This window comes from Sturnira hondurensis, unplaced genomic scaffold, assembly GCF_014824575.4.
Source record: "Sturnira hondurensis isolate 20B ecotype Veracruz unplaced genomic scaffold, ASM1482457v3 Scaffold0007378, whole genome shotgun sequence".
Lineage (NCBI taxonomy): Eukaryota > Metazoa > Chordata > Mammalia > Chiroptera > Phyllostomidae > Sturnira > Sturnira hondurensis.
The window spans coordinates 1,050,238-1,069,971 of record NW_028080009.1 but is presented as its reverse complement, the minus strand read 5'-3'; the positions used below and the strand labels follow the sequence as shown (position 1 = coordinate 1,069,971).

At 38.1% G+C, this 19,734-nt stretch overlaps 1 protein-coding gene across 1 annotated transcript in view; it reads right to left on the bottom strand.

The window, feature by feature from the left end:
- LOC118990817 (interferon-induced very large GTPase 1-like) overlaps positions 1–18,999 on the bottom strand; it is a 28,068-nt gene extending 9,069 nt beyond the window's left edge. The window contains exons 1-2 of the mRNA XM_037051608.1: positions 18,996–18,999; positions 8,801–8,807 (exon numbers count right to left, since the gene is read on the bottom strand). The gene's annotated coding sequence lies outside the window, so the exon portion shown is untranslated. The remainder of the gene's footprint in view (positions 1–8,800; positions 8,808–18,995) is intronic.
- Between the last annotated feature and the right edge of the window lie 735 nt (positions 19,000–19,734).

The window sequence follows — 19,734 nt, the reverse complement described above, 5'->3', positions numbered from 1 at the left end:
AAAAATTCAATGAATAAAATGGAAAATGCAATAGAGAACATCTGTATCACAGTAGAGCAAATAAAACATGGAGTGAGTGAGTTAGAGGGCAGGAATTTGTAAATGACCCAATTAGAGAGGTATAAAGAAAAAAGAATGAGGGGTCCAAGAAGGCAGCAGAGCAGGTGAAAGTTACACTCACCTCCTCCTAGGACCAAACCAAATAACAACTAACTTATACAGCAGTAAACCTGAGTAACCAACTGAAACTAGCTGAAAGAATGTTTATAACTAAGGATATACAGAAAATGCCACATTGAAACAAGCAGGAGGCATGAAAAGGTCTGGTACCATACACAAATGCAGTGGCTGAGAATCTGAAGGAATATCTCAGCTGCATAGGTCTCTGCTGAGGTGCCTCACATCTCAAGGAAGCCAGCCTGAGTGAGCCTCTGGTACAGACTTTCTTGAGGCTCTTGAGGAGATCAGGGCAGATTTGGGTTGGCAGAGAAAAACGGGGACAGAATGAGCTGTATGACTCTGGGAAAGAGTCATTTTTCCTCCTGCATAATGGATTGGCACTGCTTCCCCCAAGGGAGAGCCACTAGATCCACGCTTCCAACTCTGGGTGGCCACACCCTGTTGAGCACATACCCTGTGTAAGAGTCAGCTGCAGGTGTCCAGCCTGGACCTGTGGTTCAGACTTTCATGGAGGACTCTTGAAGAGTTCTGGGCAGACTGAGGGTGTTGGAGACTAATGGTAGCAGATTGAATTGTGTGGCTCTAGGACAAGGGTGATTATTTCTCTCACATGTCCAACTGGTACCACTATTCCTGAGCAGAGCCCTCCATTTACATGGACCAATCTGGTCTGTTTTACATTAATGAACTCTACTGGCCTTACCCTAATGACTCCTGGAGACCTGCCCCAGCACAAAGGTCTGCGAGCCCATAGCAGGTGGCTGCAGGCCTTGGTGTACACTGAGACTTACTGAGTGGCATCATGAACCTAGCCTGGGCACTGAGTTTGAATCTGTATCTTCCTGCTGAACACAAGTCACTTCTACCTGGTGACTCACCAACAACCTACCTTACTCAACTTGCATATGGCCGCAGGCTCTTTCAGTGAATAAACCAACAGAACTGTGGCAGATTAAGGGAAATCTATAGTGCCTTGGGCCCTTTGCTTTCCTGAGCTTGGGTCCAGTGCTGAGGAAAGCCATCTTAAGTACACAGCTTGGTCACACCCACACATGCCCAGGTTAGCAGAGGCTGGCACAAACTGGGGATCACTTGTAGCTTCAAACAGGTAGCCCAGGGCTGGTCACAAGCAGGTCCTGANAACAACCTACCTTACTCAACTTGCATATGGCCGGAGGCTCTTTCAGTGAATAAACCAACAGAACTGTGGCAAATTAAGGGAAATCAAATCTATAGTGCCTTGGGCCCTTTGCTTTCCTGAGCTTGGGTCCAGTGCTGAGGAAAGCCATCTTAAGTACACAGCTTGGTCACACCCACACATGCCCAGGTTAGCAGAGGCTGGCACAAACTGGGGATCACTTGTAGCTTCAAACAGGTAGCCCAGGGCTGGTCACAAGCAGGTCCTGACATTGACCTACATTGAAGTTACTGTCAAGAGGCCCCAGAACAAAGACACTTCATAATTAAAATGCCAAAGGTTATAGGCAAATAGAGAACCTTATAAGCAGGAAGACAAAGACAGTTTCCTACCAGGGGGAATCCCAGAAGGCTGACAGCTGATTTCTCAACAGAAAAATTTCAGGCAGAAAGTGATTGGCACAAAATACTCAAAGTGATGAAAAGCAAGGATCTGCAACCAAGAATGCTCTACCTAGCATTTAAAATGGAAGAAGATATTGTTTATCTTTTCAAAGAACCAGCTCCTGGATTTATTCATACTTTGAATGATTCTTTTAGTCTCTAAGTCATTTACTCCTGCTCTGATCTTGGTTATTTCTTTCTTTCTACTCACTCTGGGTTTTGTTTGTTGTTGTAGATGTAGGGTTATGTTTCTATATTTTTTAGGTAGGCCTGTATTGCTATGAACTTCCCTTTTATGACGGCCTTTGCTGTGTTGCATAAGTTTTAGACTGTTGTGTGTTCACTTTCATTTCTTTTCAGACACTTTCTGATTTGTTCCCTGATCTCATTATTAACTCATTCATTGTTTAAGCATGCCATTCAATCTCCATGAATTAACTGTTTTTGAATGTTTTCCTTGAGATTGGTTTCTAGTTTCAGGTCCTGGTAGTCTGAGAAAATGCTTGATATGATTTTGATTTTCTTGAATTTGTTGAGGCTTGTTTTGTGTCTTCTCATGTGGTCTATCTCTGAAAATGTTCTACATGCATTAGAAAAGAATGTGTATTTTGCTTCTTTGGGATGAAAGGTTCTATACATACCAGTTAAGTCTATTTGATCTAAGGCATTGTTCAATGCTACAATGTCCTTGTTGATATTTTGTTTGGAAGATCTACTCACTTTTGACAATGGGATGTTTAAATTCCCTAGTATAAGTATGTTGCTGTCTACATCTTTCTTGAAGTCCTCCAAAATTTTCCTTATGTTTTGAGTGCTCCTGTGTTGGGTGCATATATATTTATAATGTTGATGTCTTCTTGATTGATTCCTCCCTTGGGTTTTATGAAATATCCTCTGTGTATCTCTTCTTTTGGCCTTTGTTTTAAAGTCCATTTTGTCTGATATAAGTACTGCTATCCTAGCTTTTTTTTTCTTATCCATATACTTGGAATGTTTTAAAATTTATATAGAACCATAAATGACCCCAAGTAGTTGCAGTAATTTTGAGAAAGAAGAACAAATTAGGAGGGATCACAATATCCAACATCAAACTATATTACAAGGCCACAGTAATCCAACTGTCTGCTACTGACAAAAGAACATACATATAGATCAATGGAACAGAATAGAGAGCACAGAAATAAACCCAAATCTCTATGGACAATTAATATTCAACAAGAGGAGGAGAAGCATAAAATCAAGCAAAAGTAGTCTCTTCAATAATTCATGTTGGGAAATCTGGACAGCTACATGCAAAAAAATGAAACTCGACCACCAACTTATACCATACACAAAAATAAACTCAAGATGGATAAAAGACTTAAATGTAAGCCACAACATTATAAAAGTCTTAGAGAAGAACATAGGCAGAAAAATCTCAGATATTCCATGCAGCAATATTTTCACTGATATGTTCCCTAGAGTAAAGGACACAAAGGGAAAAATAAACAAATGGGACTTCATAAAAACAAACAGCTTTTACACTAAGGAAAACATCAGCAAAATGAAAAGGGATCCAACCGTATAAGAAAATATGTTTGCAAATGATACCTCAGACTAGGGTTTGATCTCCAAAATATATAAAGAAATTACCTGACTCCACTGCAGGATGACAAAGATGCCAATTAAAAAATTGGCAAAGGACTTGAACAGATACTTCTCCAAGGAGGACATAAAGAGGATCCAGAGATACATGAAATGCTCAATATTGCTAGCTATCAGAGGGATGCAAATTAAGACCACAATGAGACACCACTTTACACCAGTCAGAATGGCCATCATAAACAAATCAATAAGCAAGAAGTGCTGATGGGGTTGAGGAGAAAAAAGAACCCTAGTACACTGTGGGTAGAAATGAAGACTGGTGCTGCCAGTGGAAAACAGTGTGGAACTATCTCAGAAAACTAAAAATGGAACTACCTTTTAACCTGGCAATTCCACTGCTGGGATTATATACTCAGAATCCTGAGACACCAATTCGAAAGAACCTATGTTCATAGCAGCACAATTTACGATAGCCAACTGTTGGAAGCAACATAAGTGTCCATCAACAAATGAGTGGATCAAAAAACAATAGTACATTTATACAGTGTAATACTATGCAGCAGAAGGGAAGAAGCAGCTTGTATCCTTTACAACAACATGGATGGAACTGGAGAGAATTATGCCAAGTGAGACAAGTCAGGGTGTGAAAGACAAATGCCATATGATCTCACCTATAAGTGGAACCTAATCAGCAAAGGAAACAAACAAAATATAACTGGAGATATTGAAATAAAGAACAAACTGACAGTAACCAGAGGGGAGTGCAGAGGGAATAATGGGAGAAAGTGGGAAGAATTGTCAAGGGATATGTATAAAGGACACATGGATAAATCCAAGGGAGCATAGGATTGAGGTGGGGAGGTTGGGATGGATAGGGTGGGGGAAGTGGTTGGGGGATAATGGAGACAACTGGATTTGAACTACATTAAAAAATTAAAAACAATATAATAAAATATTATACCTGTTAACTAGGAAAAAAATGGAAAGAGAAATAAAGAGTTTCCCCAGCATAAAAAAGCTAAAAGAATTTATCACCACCAAACCAGTTTTACAAGAAATGTTAAATGGACTGGTTTTGGAAGCAAAGATAAAAATTATGAATAAAAGGACATGGAAAGAAAAATGCTCAAGGCCAAAGAGTAAAAACAGTGGCTAAACCAACTATAAAACTACTCAAAGCTTTAAAGTCAAACATAGGAAGATCATGGGTAATTACAACAAAAGGATACATACAGAAAAAATGAAAAATAATGACAAAAACTTAAAAGTAGAGGGCATGAGTTAAAATTGTAGGATTTTAGAAATGTTTCAACTTAAGTAACCATCAACTTAAAATAGACTGCTATAAAAATATGCATGAAGCACATGGAAACCACAAACTAAAAAAATCTGTAAGAAGTATATGAGATGAAAAACTGATCTAAGTGTAACATATGACATCACAATATGCGAGAGAAGAGAACAAGAGAATAAGGAATAAACATAGAAAAATTAGAGAAACAATCAGAAAAGTACTAATAAAATGACAATTACTATATACCTATAAATAATTATTTTAAATGCAAATGGACTAAGTGCTCCAAACAGAACACATAGAGTGGCTGCATGTATAAAAATACAAGACCTGTATATATGCTGCCTACAAGAGACACATTTTAGTTCAAGAGACACACAGACTGAAAGTAAAGGTATGGAAAAAGTTACTTCATGCAAGAGGAAATGAAAAAGCAGCTTGGGTATCAATACTTACATGAAACAAAATAGACTGAAATGTAGCTAACAAGAGACAAACAAGGATATTTTATAATGGTAGAATGATCAATCCAATCAGAGTATGTAACTCTTGTAAACACCTATATACCCAACATAGGAGCACCTAAACATATGAAGCAAATATGTTAAAGGATGTAAAGGGAGAGATCGACAGTAAGACGATAATAGGACATTCCTCTGACAACAAAAAAGAGATCATCCAGACAGAAAATCAAGAAAATAGTGCCTTTAAATGTCACATTAGACTAGATGGACATAATTGATATTTTTAAAAATATTTATTTATTTATTTTTAGAGAGAGGGAAAGGGAAGGAGAAAGAGTGGGAGAGAAACATCAATGTGTGGTTGCCTCCCATGTGCCCCCCACTAGGGACCTGGCCTGCAACCCAGGCATGTGCCCTGACTGGGGATCGAACTGGCGACCCTTTGCTTCACAGGCCTGCGCTCAATCCCCTGAGCTACACCAGCCAGGGCTAATTGATATTTTTAGAACATTTCACACAAAAGAAGCAGAATATGCATTCTCTTTAAGTGCACATGGACCACTTTCCAGGACAGACCTCATGTTAGGCCATGAAACAAGTTTCAATAAATGTATTTATTTTTATTTTTTAAAAATATTTTTATGGGAAGGAAAATGAGAGAGAGAGAAATACGGATGTGTGAGAAAAAATTCCATCAGGTCATCTCTTGTATGTGTCCCAACTGGGGACCAGCCTAAAACTCAGGCATGTAAGTGGACTGGGAATCAAAGTGATGACTTTTTGCTTTGTGTGATGATGCCCAATCAACTGAGCCATACCAATCAGGGCAAGTCTCAACACATTTAAAAAGGCTGAAATAATATCAAGCATCTTCTCCAACCACTATGGTATAATACTAGCATCAATTACAAGAAGAAAACCAAAAAGACACTAACACGTGGAGACTAAATAACATACTACTAAACAATGAATGGATTAGCAGTGAGATCCAGGAAGAAATCAAAAGATACCTTGAGACAAATGAAATGAAAAATACAATAAGCCAAAATCTGGGACACAGTCAAAGTAGCTGTTAGAGGAGCATTCTTAGCTATAAAAACCTATCTCAAGAACAAGAAAAAGCTCAAATAAACAACCTGTGAATAACCCATGAGGAGTTCTGGCCAAGATGGAGGCGTTGGTGTTACGGAAAAAGTCACTCACACTCAGTTAGGATGACAGAGCACTCTTTATTAAGTGCGGGCTCAGAGGAGGCAGTCTCTAAATTCTGAGCCCCGTTCTGCGGGTTGGTTTTACTTTTAAAGGGTGCGAAGTGGGTTACAGAAACAGGATGCCATTAGATAGCTGTTTATCTAGGGTGCACACAGTTTGGGGTGGGGCAAGCACACTCTGTCTTACTAAAATGTTGCAAAAAACAACTTTAAAATGATATTTCCTTGTCCCTATCCTGCTTCATAGGTAGACACACTGTGCCTCCCTGCACAACCAAAAGGACAACAACAAATTCAAAAACAAAAAAGAACCAGAACTGACAGAAAATTGAACTGCATGTAAGTCTGACAACCAAAGAATTAATGAAGAAACATTCATTCAGACCAGTAGGAGGGACAGAGATGGGTAGCTGGGTGGAGAGGACTCCTGGGAAGGTGGTGGCTGGAGGACTGGGCAGTCCCACATTTGCATGTAGATCAACTGGGAGGAACAACTAGGGAGTGCGATAGACCACACAACCCAGGGTTTCAGTGTGGGGAAATAGAGCTTCAAAGCCTCTAACTGAAAACTCCTGTTGGGGTTAAGGCAGAAGTGAGAAAAAACTCCCAGCCTCACGGGAGAGTTCACTGGAGAGACCCACAGGGTCCTAGAATGTACACAAACCCACCCACCCGAGACAGCACCAGATTTGGGCCCAATTTGACTGTGGGTAGTCAGAGAAGTGACTGAAAACCAGCAGAGAGCAGAGTAAGTGACACTATTCCCTCTTATAACCCTACCCCACATACAGTGTCACAACACAGCCACATGGGTTGCCCTGCCCTGGTGACCACCTAAGGCTCCACCCCTTACTACATAACAGGCATGCTGAGCCAAAAAAAAAAAAATGCCCCCAAAGAAAGAACAGATCAAAGCTCCAGAAACCAAAACAAAATAAAACAGCCAAGCGATGGAGAGATAGCCAACCTATCAGATGCACAGCTCAAAGCACTGGTTATCAGGATGCTCCAGGAACTCACTGGATACTTCAACATCATAAAAAAGACCCAGGCAGCAATGAAGGTTGCATTATATGAAATGAAGAAAAATCTATAGGGAACCAACAGTGATGGGAAGGAAACCAGGACTCAAATCAATAGTTTGGAGAGGACGGAAGAAAGAAACATTCCACCAAAACAGAATAAAGAAACAAGAATTCAAAAAAATGTGGGACACTTAGGAACCCCCAGGACATCTTTATACATTCCAACATCCAAATCATAGTGGTACCAGAAGGAGAAGAGAAAGAGCAAGAAAGAGAAAACTTATTTGAAAAAATAAAGAAGGAGAACTTCCCCAATCTGGCAAAGGGAATAGACTTTCAGGAAGTCCAGGAAGCTCAGAATCCCAAAGAAGTTGGACCCAAGGAGGAACACACCAAGGCATATCATAATCACATTAGCCAAGATTAAAGATAAGGAGAGCATCTTAAAAGCAGCAAGAGAAAAGGAGATGTTACCTACGAAGGAGTTCCCATTAGACTATCAGCTGATCTCTCAAAATGTCTCTGCCCCTCCTACCAATCTGGATGAATGTTTCTTATCCTTGGTGTTGGCTTTCCCTAGGGTTCTTTGAGGCCTTCTTTGGCAAGATGGGGCTGGAAAGAAGTATTTGAAGTTAGGAAAGGCAAGGACCTACATCCAAGAGTACTCTATCCAGCCAAGCTATCATTTAGAATAGAAGGGCAGATTAAGTGCTTCCCAGATAAGGTCAAGTTAAAGGAGTTCATCATCACCAAGCCATTATTATAGGAGATGTTAAAGGGACTTATCTATGGGAAAGAAGAAGACCAAAAATATGAACAGTAAAATGACAACAAACTCACAGCTATTAACAACTTAACTTACAATAAAAACAAAAACAAACTAAGCAAGCAACTAGAATAGGAACGGGATCACAGAAATGGAGATCACATGGAGGGTTGTAAGTAGGGGAGTGGGAGGAGAGAGGGGGAAATGGTACAGAGAATAAGTAGCATAAATGATAGTTACAAAATAGACAGGGGTAGGTTAAGAACAGTATAGGAAATGTATGGGTCTTATATGTATGACCCATAGACATGAACTAAAGAAAGGGATGCAGGGGGGAAGGAGTGTGCAGGGCTGAGAGGAATAAAGTGGAGGGGGGGAGTGGGACAACTGTAATAGCATAATCAATAAAATATATTTAAAAAAAGAAAAAATAACCCATGCATAGGGACAACAGGGCAGGGATTGAATGGTAGCAGTGGGTGGGCGGGGCAGAGGAAAGCAAAGGGGGAAAACTGGGATAACTGTAATAAAATAACAACAAAATATTTATAAAGACACAGCCTACCTTATACCTTAGAAAACTAGGAAAAGAAGATCAAAGCATAAAATGAGTAGAAGAAGAAAATAAAAAAGATCAGACAATAAATAAATAAAATAGTTCAAAAACTAGGAAAAAAATCAATGAGATCAAGAACTGGTTTTCTGGTAAGATATAGAAATAGATCATTCCACTTCTGGGACTATAGCCTAAGAATCCCGGGTCACCAATTCAAAAGAACTTATGCACCTCTATCATCATAGTGGTGCTATTTATGATACCTAAGTGCTGGACACAACCTAAGTGCCCATCAGAATTGAGCAGATGAAAAAACGGTGGTACATCTACACAATCAAATACTACATAGCAGAAAGAAAGAAGGAACTCCTGCCTTTTGCAGCCACTTGGATGGAACTGGAATATATTATGCTAAGTGAAATAAGCCAGACAGTGAAAGACAAGTACCATATGATCTCACTTGTAAGTGGGATCTAATGAACACAATACACTAATGAACAAAATAGAACCACAGCCATGGAAACGTGGAGTAGAGACTGAAAGTGACCAGAGAGGATGGGGAAGGGGGAAAATGGTAGAAAGAGGGGGAAGGGACTAGACAAAGAACATGTATGAATGACCTACTGACATGGACAGTAGTGTGGTAATTGAGTGTGGGATTTGGTGGTGGGATGGGTGGAGGAAAGCAAAGGGGGAAAATTAAGACAACTTGAATAGAATAACAATAAAAATGATGAAAAATATAACTTTAGCCAGAATTATTAAAGAAAATGAAGGGGGAAAGGGCAAATAAAATTAGAAATGAAAGTGAAGACATGACCATTGGTACCACAGAAATATGAAGGATCGATCATATGAAAATACTGCAAACAAGTCCATGCCAACAAATGGAACGACCTGAAATAAATAGATAGATTCTGAGAAATATACAATCTTCTGAGACTGAGTCCAGAAGCAACACAAAATTTGAACAAACTGATCACTGCTAAGGAAATAAAATCAGTAATCGAATAACTCCAAAAAAACAAAAGTACTATACCACATGGCTTCATAAATTAATTTTACTAAACATTCAAAGAAAATAGTACCCAGTCTTTTGAAAGTACTCCTAAAATAGGGAAGTCTCCCAGACTCCTTTTACAAGGCCAGCATTTCTTGGATCAAACATCAGACAAAGACATTACAAAAAAGAGTAAATTATAGGACAGTATTCCCAATGAACAGAGATGCAAAAATCCTCAATAACGCATTAGCAAATTGAATTCACTACTACAATAAAAGATCACACAGCATGATCAAGTGGGATTTATTACTGGGATTCATTCCTGGGATTCAGGTTTGGTTTAATACTTTAAAATTAATTAACATGATACACCCCATAAAGAAAATGAAAAATAAAAATTATAAAATCACAGAAATAGGTTTTAAAAAAGCATTCGATAACATTCAACATCTACTTGTGGTTAAAACTCTCAGCAAACTGGGGCTAGAGGGAACATACCCCACCATCATAAGGGCCATATGTAACAAACCCACAGCTAACATCATACTTAACAGAGAAAAGCTAATTTTTTTTCTTTAAGATTACAAACAAGACAAGGATGTCTACTTTCACTACTTTTATTCAATATAGTACTGAAAATCCTAGCCATAATAATCTGACAAAGGAAAAGAAATGAGTACATTTGAGTTGTAAAGGAGAGGTAAACCTGTCATTATTTGCAGATGACATGATACTGTGCAGGGGTGGGCATAAGCAGGTTTGTAGTTGTGAGTATGCAAAACACATCGTGACATTCCTTTGAGTTAATAAAGCTATTGTAATAATTACAACCTGCATGTCTTTCCATATGAACAACTGTAAACCTACTTTTATCTATCCTGTGTGTAAAGAACCCTAAAGACTATACCAAAATCTATTAGAACTAATCAATGAACTCAGTAAGGTAACATAATACACAACTAATTCTCAGAAATTGGTTGGTTGCATTTTATACGCCAACAACTTACTATCAGAAATTAGAAAATAATCCCATTTACTATTGCATCAAAAAAGAATAAAATATGTAGAAATAAATTTAACCAAGGAAATAAAAGACTTGTACTCAGAAAAGTATAAGACACTAAAGAAAGAAATTAAAGAAGATACAATTAAGTGGTAGCATATACCATGTTCATGAATAGGCAGGATTAACATCAAGAAAATGTCTATACTATCCAAAGCAATCTTCAGATTTAATGCAATCTGTATCAAAATACCAATGTCATGTTTCATAGAACTAGAACAAATAATCCCGAAATTTATATGGGAACACAAATGACCATGAATAGCCACTGCACTATTGAGAAAGAAGAACACAGTTTGAGGTCTCATGCTATATGGTCAAACTACACTATTAGGCTATAGTAATTAAAATAGCATGGCACTTGCATAAAAACACACATAGGTCAGTAGAACAGAATAGAGAGCCAAGAATAAACCCACCCTCATATTTAACTAGTTTGTGACACATTGAGAAAGAATATAGTATAAAAACAGTGTCATCAATAAATGGTGCTGAGAAAACTGAACATATACATAAAAAAGAAAATCCATTTTCTTAGACCATATATGAAAATCAACTTAAAAAGGAATAAATATGTGAATACAAGACCTGAACGCATAGAACTTCTAAATGAAAACATAGGCAGTAATGCTCTTTGAGCACTATGTCAGATATTTAAGTATCAGTATGTTGTTACACTTGAAACTGGTATAATCTATGTCACTTGTAAATGAAAACTGAATTTTGAAAAAATTATAATGCATTGCTTTAATAGAATAAAATAAACCTCATGATCATAAGAACAGATGCATAAAGCACTTGATGAACTATAATATTCTTTCATACTAAAAATTCTTCAAATACTGGGTGTGGAAGAAACACCTCAACATAGTAAAGGCAATATATGACAAAAATCACAGCTAACATACAAAAAGAGGAAAAACTGAAAGCTTTTTGTTTTTAATCAGGAACTAGGTTAAGGAATCCTCTTACTGCTCTTATTGAACATAATACTTGAAATTTCATTAAAGCAATTAGGCAAGACAAAGAAATGAAAGGCATTAAAATTAAAAAAGAAGTAGTATTGGTATTATTGCAGACAATATAATCTTTTTAAAATTTACTTTATTGGGGTGACATTGGTTAATGAGATTATATAGGCACAATATGATTTTATGTATAAAATATCCTAAAAACTAAACAATCAACTGTTGGAACCAACCAATAATTTTAGTAAAGTTTACAGGATATAAAATCAGCATACATAAATCAGTTGTGCTTTCATACATTAACAGTGAAACATCTCAAAGAAAAATAAAGAAAACTAATTTGTTCACAATAGCATCAAAGCAATACTTAGGGATAAATTTAACTAGGGAACTGAAAGATCTGAGAATAAAAACTATAAGGCTTTGGTGAAAGAAATTGAAAAGGACACAAACAAATGGAAGACATCCTATATTTATAGATTAGAAGAATTAATACTATTAAATGTCTGTACCACTTAAAGCTATTTATAGATTCAACACAATCCTTACCATAATTTCAATAGCAGTTTTTTTTTACATAAATAAAAAATACAAGTTTAAAATTTGTGTGGCCCCATAAAAGATCTCAAATGGGCAAAGCAATCCTAAGAAAGAAGAACAAAGTGAGAGGCATCACAATTTTTGATTTTGAACTATACTACCAAACTTAAAACAGTATGATACTGGTATACAAAAATAAGACACATAGACCAATGAAACAGAAGAGAGATCCAAGAAATTACCTTCTGAATACATGGTCAACTAATATTTGACTCAGGAGCCAAGTACACTCAATGGGGAAAGGATCATCTCTTCAATAAATGGTGTTGGAAGACTGGATACTACATGCAGAAAAGTGAAATTGGGCCCATATCTTATGCCACTCACAAAAATTAACTCTAAATGGCTTAAAGATTTTACTATAAGATCTGATACTCTAAAAGTAATAGAAATAAACTTGGGAAAGAAGCTTGATAACATTGTTTATAGTAAAGATTTTTCTGAATATGACACCAAAACACAAGTGATAAAAGCTAAAGCCAAATAGGAGTATGGCAAACTAAAAAGTTTCTACACAGTGAAAGAATAAAAAAAGGGGGGTAACATGCAGAATAGGAAAAAATATTTGTAAACCATGTATTGCATGAGGGGTTAATTTATAAAATACTAAAATACAAAACTCAAAAAATTTAAATTAAAAATGGGCAGAGAAATCAAATAGTTATTTTCCCAAAGAAGACATCCAAATGGCCAGCAGAGATAAGAAAAGATGCTGAACATCCCACTAATCATCACTAATCAGAAAATGCAGATAAAAACCACAAATTGATAGCAACTCATTCCTGTTACAATGTCTGTTATTAAGAAGAGAGTAGAGGACAAGTGCTGGCAAAGATGTCAAGAAAAGGGAACCCTTGCATAATGTTGCTGGCAATATAAATTGACTGGGCCACCATGGAAAAGAGTATGGAGGTTTCTCCAAAAATTAAGAATAGAACTACCAGCAATTCCACTCCTCAATATACATGATCCAGCCATTCAGCTCCTGGGTATAGATCCAATGGAAGTGAAAATAACATATTGAAGAGATATATACACTCCCATAAACATTAAGGCAGCGTTATTCACGATAGCCAAGATTTTACACGTGCATGCATACACACACACTGGAATATTCTTTGTTGGAATGTATTGCATTGCTTTTTATTTTATTTTAAACTGTTAAACCAGCTTTGCATAACTGAGATAAATCTCACCTGGCTATGGTGAATCATTCTTTTATTTATTGTTGAATTCAGTTTGCTAACATTTTGTTCCAGAGAAAAAAATATCCCACCATTTGGACAGCCAATCTAGGCTTAGAGACCTTGGCAAACCTCTCTTATGCCATCACTTATCATATAATCCAGTGTTACGCTGGAACCAGTACTGGCTCATGAGAACAATTTGCTAAATTTTCAGGAATTTTGTAAGGCAATTATTAAGCACAGTCATTAGGAAAAATACACTTCCTAGGAGTCACATCATCAAATGTTGCATAAAGGGGTATATAGCTCTAAGGGCTTATCCTTCCACTGAAGCAATGAACAAACAAGAGAAAAACCATCAGAATCAGCCCTGGCTGGTGTAGCTCAGTGGATTGAGCGCAGGCCTGCGAACCAGAGGATCGCGGTTCAATTCCCAGTCAGGGTACATGCCTGGGTTGCAGGCCGGTTCCCTGCAGGCCAACTCCCAGCAGGGGATGCATGGAAGGCAACCATACATTGATGTTTCTCTCCCTCTCTCCTTCCCCTCTAAAGATAAATAAATAAATAAAATCTTTAAAAAAAAACCAAAACATCAACCTTGTTGGTTGATCTCCAGAAAACAAAGGTTTATAGCAACAAAATGCATGCTGAAAGAAGGAAAAGGAAACTTAAAAATGGTGGAGGAGTGTTGTGGCATTTCACTTGCCCTTGACACACCCCCTCCTCCTCTGCTTGATAGAAGTCTTGAAGGTATCAGCCCACATTCTTGTTATGAGCCCCTGGTCCCTGCTTCCAGAGGGAGAAGAGTAGACCTGTTCTCAAAGAACTGTGTTTGTCAATTTGGGTTATCAAGGAAGCTCTCTGAAGGACTAATATAAAGCAGTTTTGCCTTTGTTTTGCCTGGCACAGAGTTTTCTTCCGGGCAGAAATGCAGCAAGGTGGAGGGCATTCATTGAAAACACAAAAAGGTCAATCAACAACCCTTTTTGTGTTGTACTGCCCTGGGGAAGAGATTAAGGTTGACACAGGCAGACATGCTGCTGGACACCTGGGAGGAAAGACTGGGGAGAGATTTTTATCTGGAAGTAAAATATTAAAAAAGCTCCTGTGTCTAGGAATTTAGAAAGTAAGGTGCAGACTCCAGGTTGGAAAAATGGTTGGAAGACCCTAAGCTTTTTCCTTTCATTAACCCTTAGGCTCAGGACAAGCAGAAAATGAGGGTTAAGGCCAAGTGGTAACAGCCTTAATAAGTAAGCATTGAGGAATGCTAAACACTGAGCCAACATGCAAAGAGGTTTGTTTTGGCCCCAGGCATTCAAGAAAATTACTATCAACACATGAACTTACCATAAATTAAGAAACATACTTCAGAGACCACTCATCACAAATACAGTCTTTATAGAAAAAACTAGAAAAGTCACTAAACAAAAAACCACGACCCACAGCAAACAAGAAAACCAGGCCTTGACCACGAAGAATGACTTCCAAAGTTACCATATAGTTATTCAAAATCTTTATTTTCACATAAAAAATTAAAAAGCATGCAAAGAAACAATAAAAATGGGATTCATTCATAGAAAAATTAACAGAAACTGTTTGTGAGGTAGAAAGTCACAGGACTTATCTGGCAAGGACTTTAAGTTAACTGGCTTAAATATGCTCAAAGAGCTAAAGGAGACTACTGACAAAGAGCTGGAGGACACTAGGGGAAAGCTGTCCTCAAAAGAGTGACAACCAATAAAGGGATGAAGTTATAAAGAGACCAAACAAACTCTGAAGTTAAAAATTATAGCACCTTTAACAGGAACCTTATCAACAAAACAAACAAACAAGCAAAACACAACCAAGGACACCACTGAAATTGAGAACAGGCTGACAGTGACCTGAGGGGAGAGGGGAGAAGGGAGGGATTTTCAGGGGAAAAGGGTGAAGGTTTTGTAGGAACAATTATAAAGGACACACACACAGTAATGGGGTGGGGTGGGGGCTGGGGTGTTGGGCTGGTGTGGGTGGGGGAAAGCAGAAAACAGTACTTTAACAACAATAAAAAGGTTTTAAAAAAGAATCAAGCAATGAATGCATAAATAAGTGGAACAACAACAAAAAGAAATTACAGCAGCTGAAACCAAGAATTACAACATGTCAACATAAAAAGATCTGAACTTGTAGAAAATTTTTATAAGAGCTTATGTGAACCAAACTGATGTCATCAGGAAAGAAATATCTCAAATGTTCCCTTGAGAGTAGTTTGCTTGTAAGGGCCTGAAAAAGAGGATTTATTCTGGCATTTCGAAGGCATGTTATCCCAGATACACAAGAACAATGGACAGAGCTTGTATTTTTCCTAAAGAAGTTATAGGTGTAAGGCCCTGGCTGAGTTACTCAGCTTGTTGTAGCATCATCCATACATCATAGGGTTGCAGGTTTGATTCACAGTCAGGGCACATACCTAGGTTGTGGGTTCAATCCCCAGTCAGGATGCATACAGGAGGCAACTGATCAGTGCTCCCCTCACATTGATGTTTCTCTCTATCTCTTCCACTTTCTCTAAAAGAATCAGTAAAAAAAATACCCTTGGCTGAGGATTAGAAAAAACAAACAAACAAGAAGTAGGTGTGGGGCATGGATTGTCCATCATGACCTGCCAGTTAGAAATTTATGATCAGATTACCTTGTGAGATTAATTTCAGTCTCTGGTTTATTACAGAACCTTTTGTTGTTATTGTTGTTCAAAAACATCAGACTTGAGCAGACAGAATTAAATATCATAAAAGTTGATGATAGGTCGATTGCAATGATTCTGTCTGTGGAGCAGAAAGACAAAAGAATGAAGAGAAATGAGGAGAGCCTGTAAGACCTGTGGGACACCCTCAACCTCAAACACACATCATGAGAGAACTGGGAGGAGAGGAGAGAGAGAAAGGGGTGGGAAAGAATTTTGAAGAAACAATGGCCAAAAAAGTCATAATTTGGTAAAATACATGGATCTACACATTTAAGAAGCTCAGTGAACTTCAGCAAGGACAAACAGAGCAGATATACACTGAGACACATTATGATAAAACCTTTGAAACAGGGAGAGACAAGGAGGGAATTTGGAAAGCAGTAAAAGAGAAGTGACCTGTCATGTACAAAGAAGCCTCAAAAAAAAAAAGCAGTAGATTTCTCAGCAGCAACCACAGAGATCAAAATTCAGTGGAATGACATATTTAAAGTAGAAATAAAAGACTGTCAGCCAATTATCCTGTATCTAGCAAAGCTGTCATTCAATAATGAAGGAGAAATTAAGACTTTCCCAGAAGCAAAGGCTGAGGGACCTTATCACTAATAGATATATCCTACAGAAAGTGCTAAGGGGAGTCCTTCTGGTTGAAATAAAAGGACACTAGATAGTAACTTGAAGCCATATGAAGAAATGACACAGGTAAAATTACTACTTAGGAAAATATAAGGCAATGTTACTATATTTTTGGTTTGTGAGTCCCTTTTCAATCCAATTTGATAAGATGAATGCATAAAACAATAATGATAAATCTATATTATATGGGCAGACAATGTATAAAGATTTAACTTTTGACACAACAGCATAGGAACAGAATTTTTGTGTACTTATGGAAGCTGTATGTGCTATTAATTCAAAACATTGTTCTAAGGTTAAGAGGTTAATTGTAAACCCCAGGGTAACTAATACTAAACATAATTTTTTAAAAGATTTTATTTATTTATCTATAGAGGGGAAGGGAAGGAGAGACGGAGAGAAATATCAATGTATGGTTGCCTCTGCTGGGGACACACAATGTATCGTGTGTCCCCTGCCAGGAACTGGCCTTAAACATAATTTTTAATTATGTTTAATTAAAAATATACAGAAAAAGAAGTTTGAAAGGAATCAAACTAATATTTCATTAAAAAAATAATAAGGCAGTAATGGGAGAATTGAGGAAGAAAAAAGATGATCTACAAAATACATAATAATATTACAGGAATTCTTCTTTTATAGTAATTGCCTTAATGTAAAAGAATTAAACTCTCCTATTAAAAGGTAAAGATTCTCATAATGGATTAAAATAGTTACCTTTTGATCTTTCTGAGGTATTAACACAAGACTATATAGTCATACCCAGGATAAATTTATCATATCATAGTGAATCTCTTAATCCTATTGTATTTTTCTTTTAGGGAAATTGAGAAATTTCAAAATTATGAGACCTTGATTTCTTTTCTAAAACAATTCTCTTTTCAAGCTATCTCTTTTCTCAAATTGTATTATAAGCAGCAAGAAGAAATCAAGGGGTACTTATAACAATTTCCTTGGAAGTTTCCTAAAATAGTAAGTTTTGCTTTGTACATCACTTCAAGACATAATTTTGGTAAGCTTTCTGCCAGTACATAATAAGAATCTTTGTATTCATCTTATGTCATGTTCCTCACTTTTTCTGAACCCTCACTGCAAAATTCTTAAAGTCAAAATTTGTTCTATCAAAAAAAAAAAAAGATTTGTTTTATCAGCCTATTCAAGGCAGTTTAGGCTGTCTCCGTCATGTTCTTTAAAATTCTTCTACCCTCTGCTCACTTGCCTGATTCCAAAGCTCTTCCCATGTATTAAGGTATTTGCTTCAGCAGCTCCTACTTTGAGGCACCAAATCTGCATTCTTATATTGTTGTATAACAGAATGCCACAAACTTAGTGAGGAGAGCAGCACTAAACTAAGGTGGCGCCAGCCCTGTCAACTAAGAAGCCATATTTAGCGCACAGCTAGTGGATCAATGACTCAGCGGGGTAGGACAGCTCTGGGATCATGCGGAGTTGTAGAAAATGGTAGACAGCGTGTGCTTACCAGAGAGGTAATATCAACCTCTCAGAGCATGTTCAGTGGAATGACATGGAAAATGTAAGGTAAAATGAAGGGTACTCATGAAGGGTAACACCACCCTCTCAGAGCATGAGCAGTAGAGCTACTTAATCAGCATGTGCTTATTGAGGTAGCACAAGACAATGTGTGTTAATCATATGCTAATGCAGCTGTACGTCGTAGAACAATATGATAGCAAAGGCCTTTGAACAGACAGCTGAGACAGTGAGAGGGAGAGGACCAGCCCACTGCTGCTCTCATCAACCCTGTTCTAGCCCTGAAGTCACTGCTGACTCTGCCTTGCAAGACACGGACCAGCTGCCTCTCAGACCTGTACTCTGATCTGTACTCTTGGGATCTTGTCCCCAAATTCTTTCATGTGAGGTTATTGCTGATTGTTTCTGAGTGATTGTTAATGTTGTTTGGTTACTATAAATTTGAATCAAATCTGCGTTAATAAAGGGTGAGTGAACAGCATAGTCACCTGTGTTGTCTCACTCTTATTCCTTGGCACCATCTTACTTGTGGCCACATGGGTAACCTGGTACCTTTGGTCCCTAAGGCCAGGGTCGGTAGAAGAAATGGGGAGGTCAAGGGTTGACTTATATAAAAGGCTATATTGCTGGACTTCCGCCAAGATAGAGGCATAGGTGGAAACACTGTGCCTTCTCCCACAACCAAGTTTGAATACAACAAAGGTTTAGCAAACAAAGACGCAGCCAAAGAACAGAAAACTGAACTATACGGAAGTCCGACAACGACGAACCGTTGGAACCGGACAGTAAGAGGGGCAGAGCCAGCAGTGGAGCAGGGTCGGGCAGGAAGGATTGATTTCCCAACCCAGGCACGCAGGCAGCCAGGGTTCCAACACAGACCCATTAAGGGTGCGGGGCAGGCTGACTGTGGTCACACATTCGCATGCAGATAAAACAGCAGAGGAGTGAGTAGTGAGACGGACTACCCGGCTCCGGTGGCAGGAGGAGGCAGAGGGGACGAACATTGCTTTCCTTTGACCCCACCCCCACATACAGCATCACAACCCAGTGACTGAGATGCCCCACCCTGGTGAACACCTAGGGCTCCGCTCCTCATATGTAAAAGGCATGAACAGTCCAAAATATGGCTCAAAAGAACTCAAAGCCCCAGAGCCGATAACTCTAAGCGACCAAGAAATAGCGAACCTCTCAGATGCACAGTTCAAAATACTGGTGACCAGGATGCTCATAGAACTGGGTGATTATATTAGAGTCACATATTAGAGGAACATATGAAGGCTAAACTAATTGAAATGGAGGGAAATGCACAGAAAACCAATAGTGATGGAAAGGAAACTGGGAATCAGATCAAGGGAGTGGACCGGAAGGAAGAACAAAACATCCCACCGGAAAGGAATGAAGAA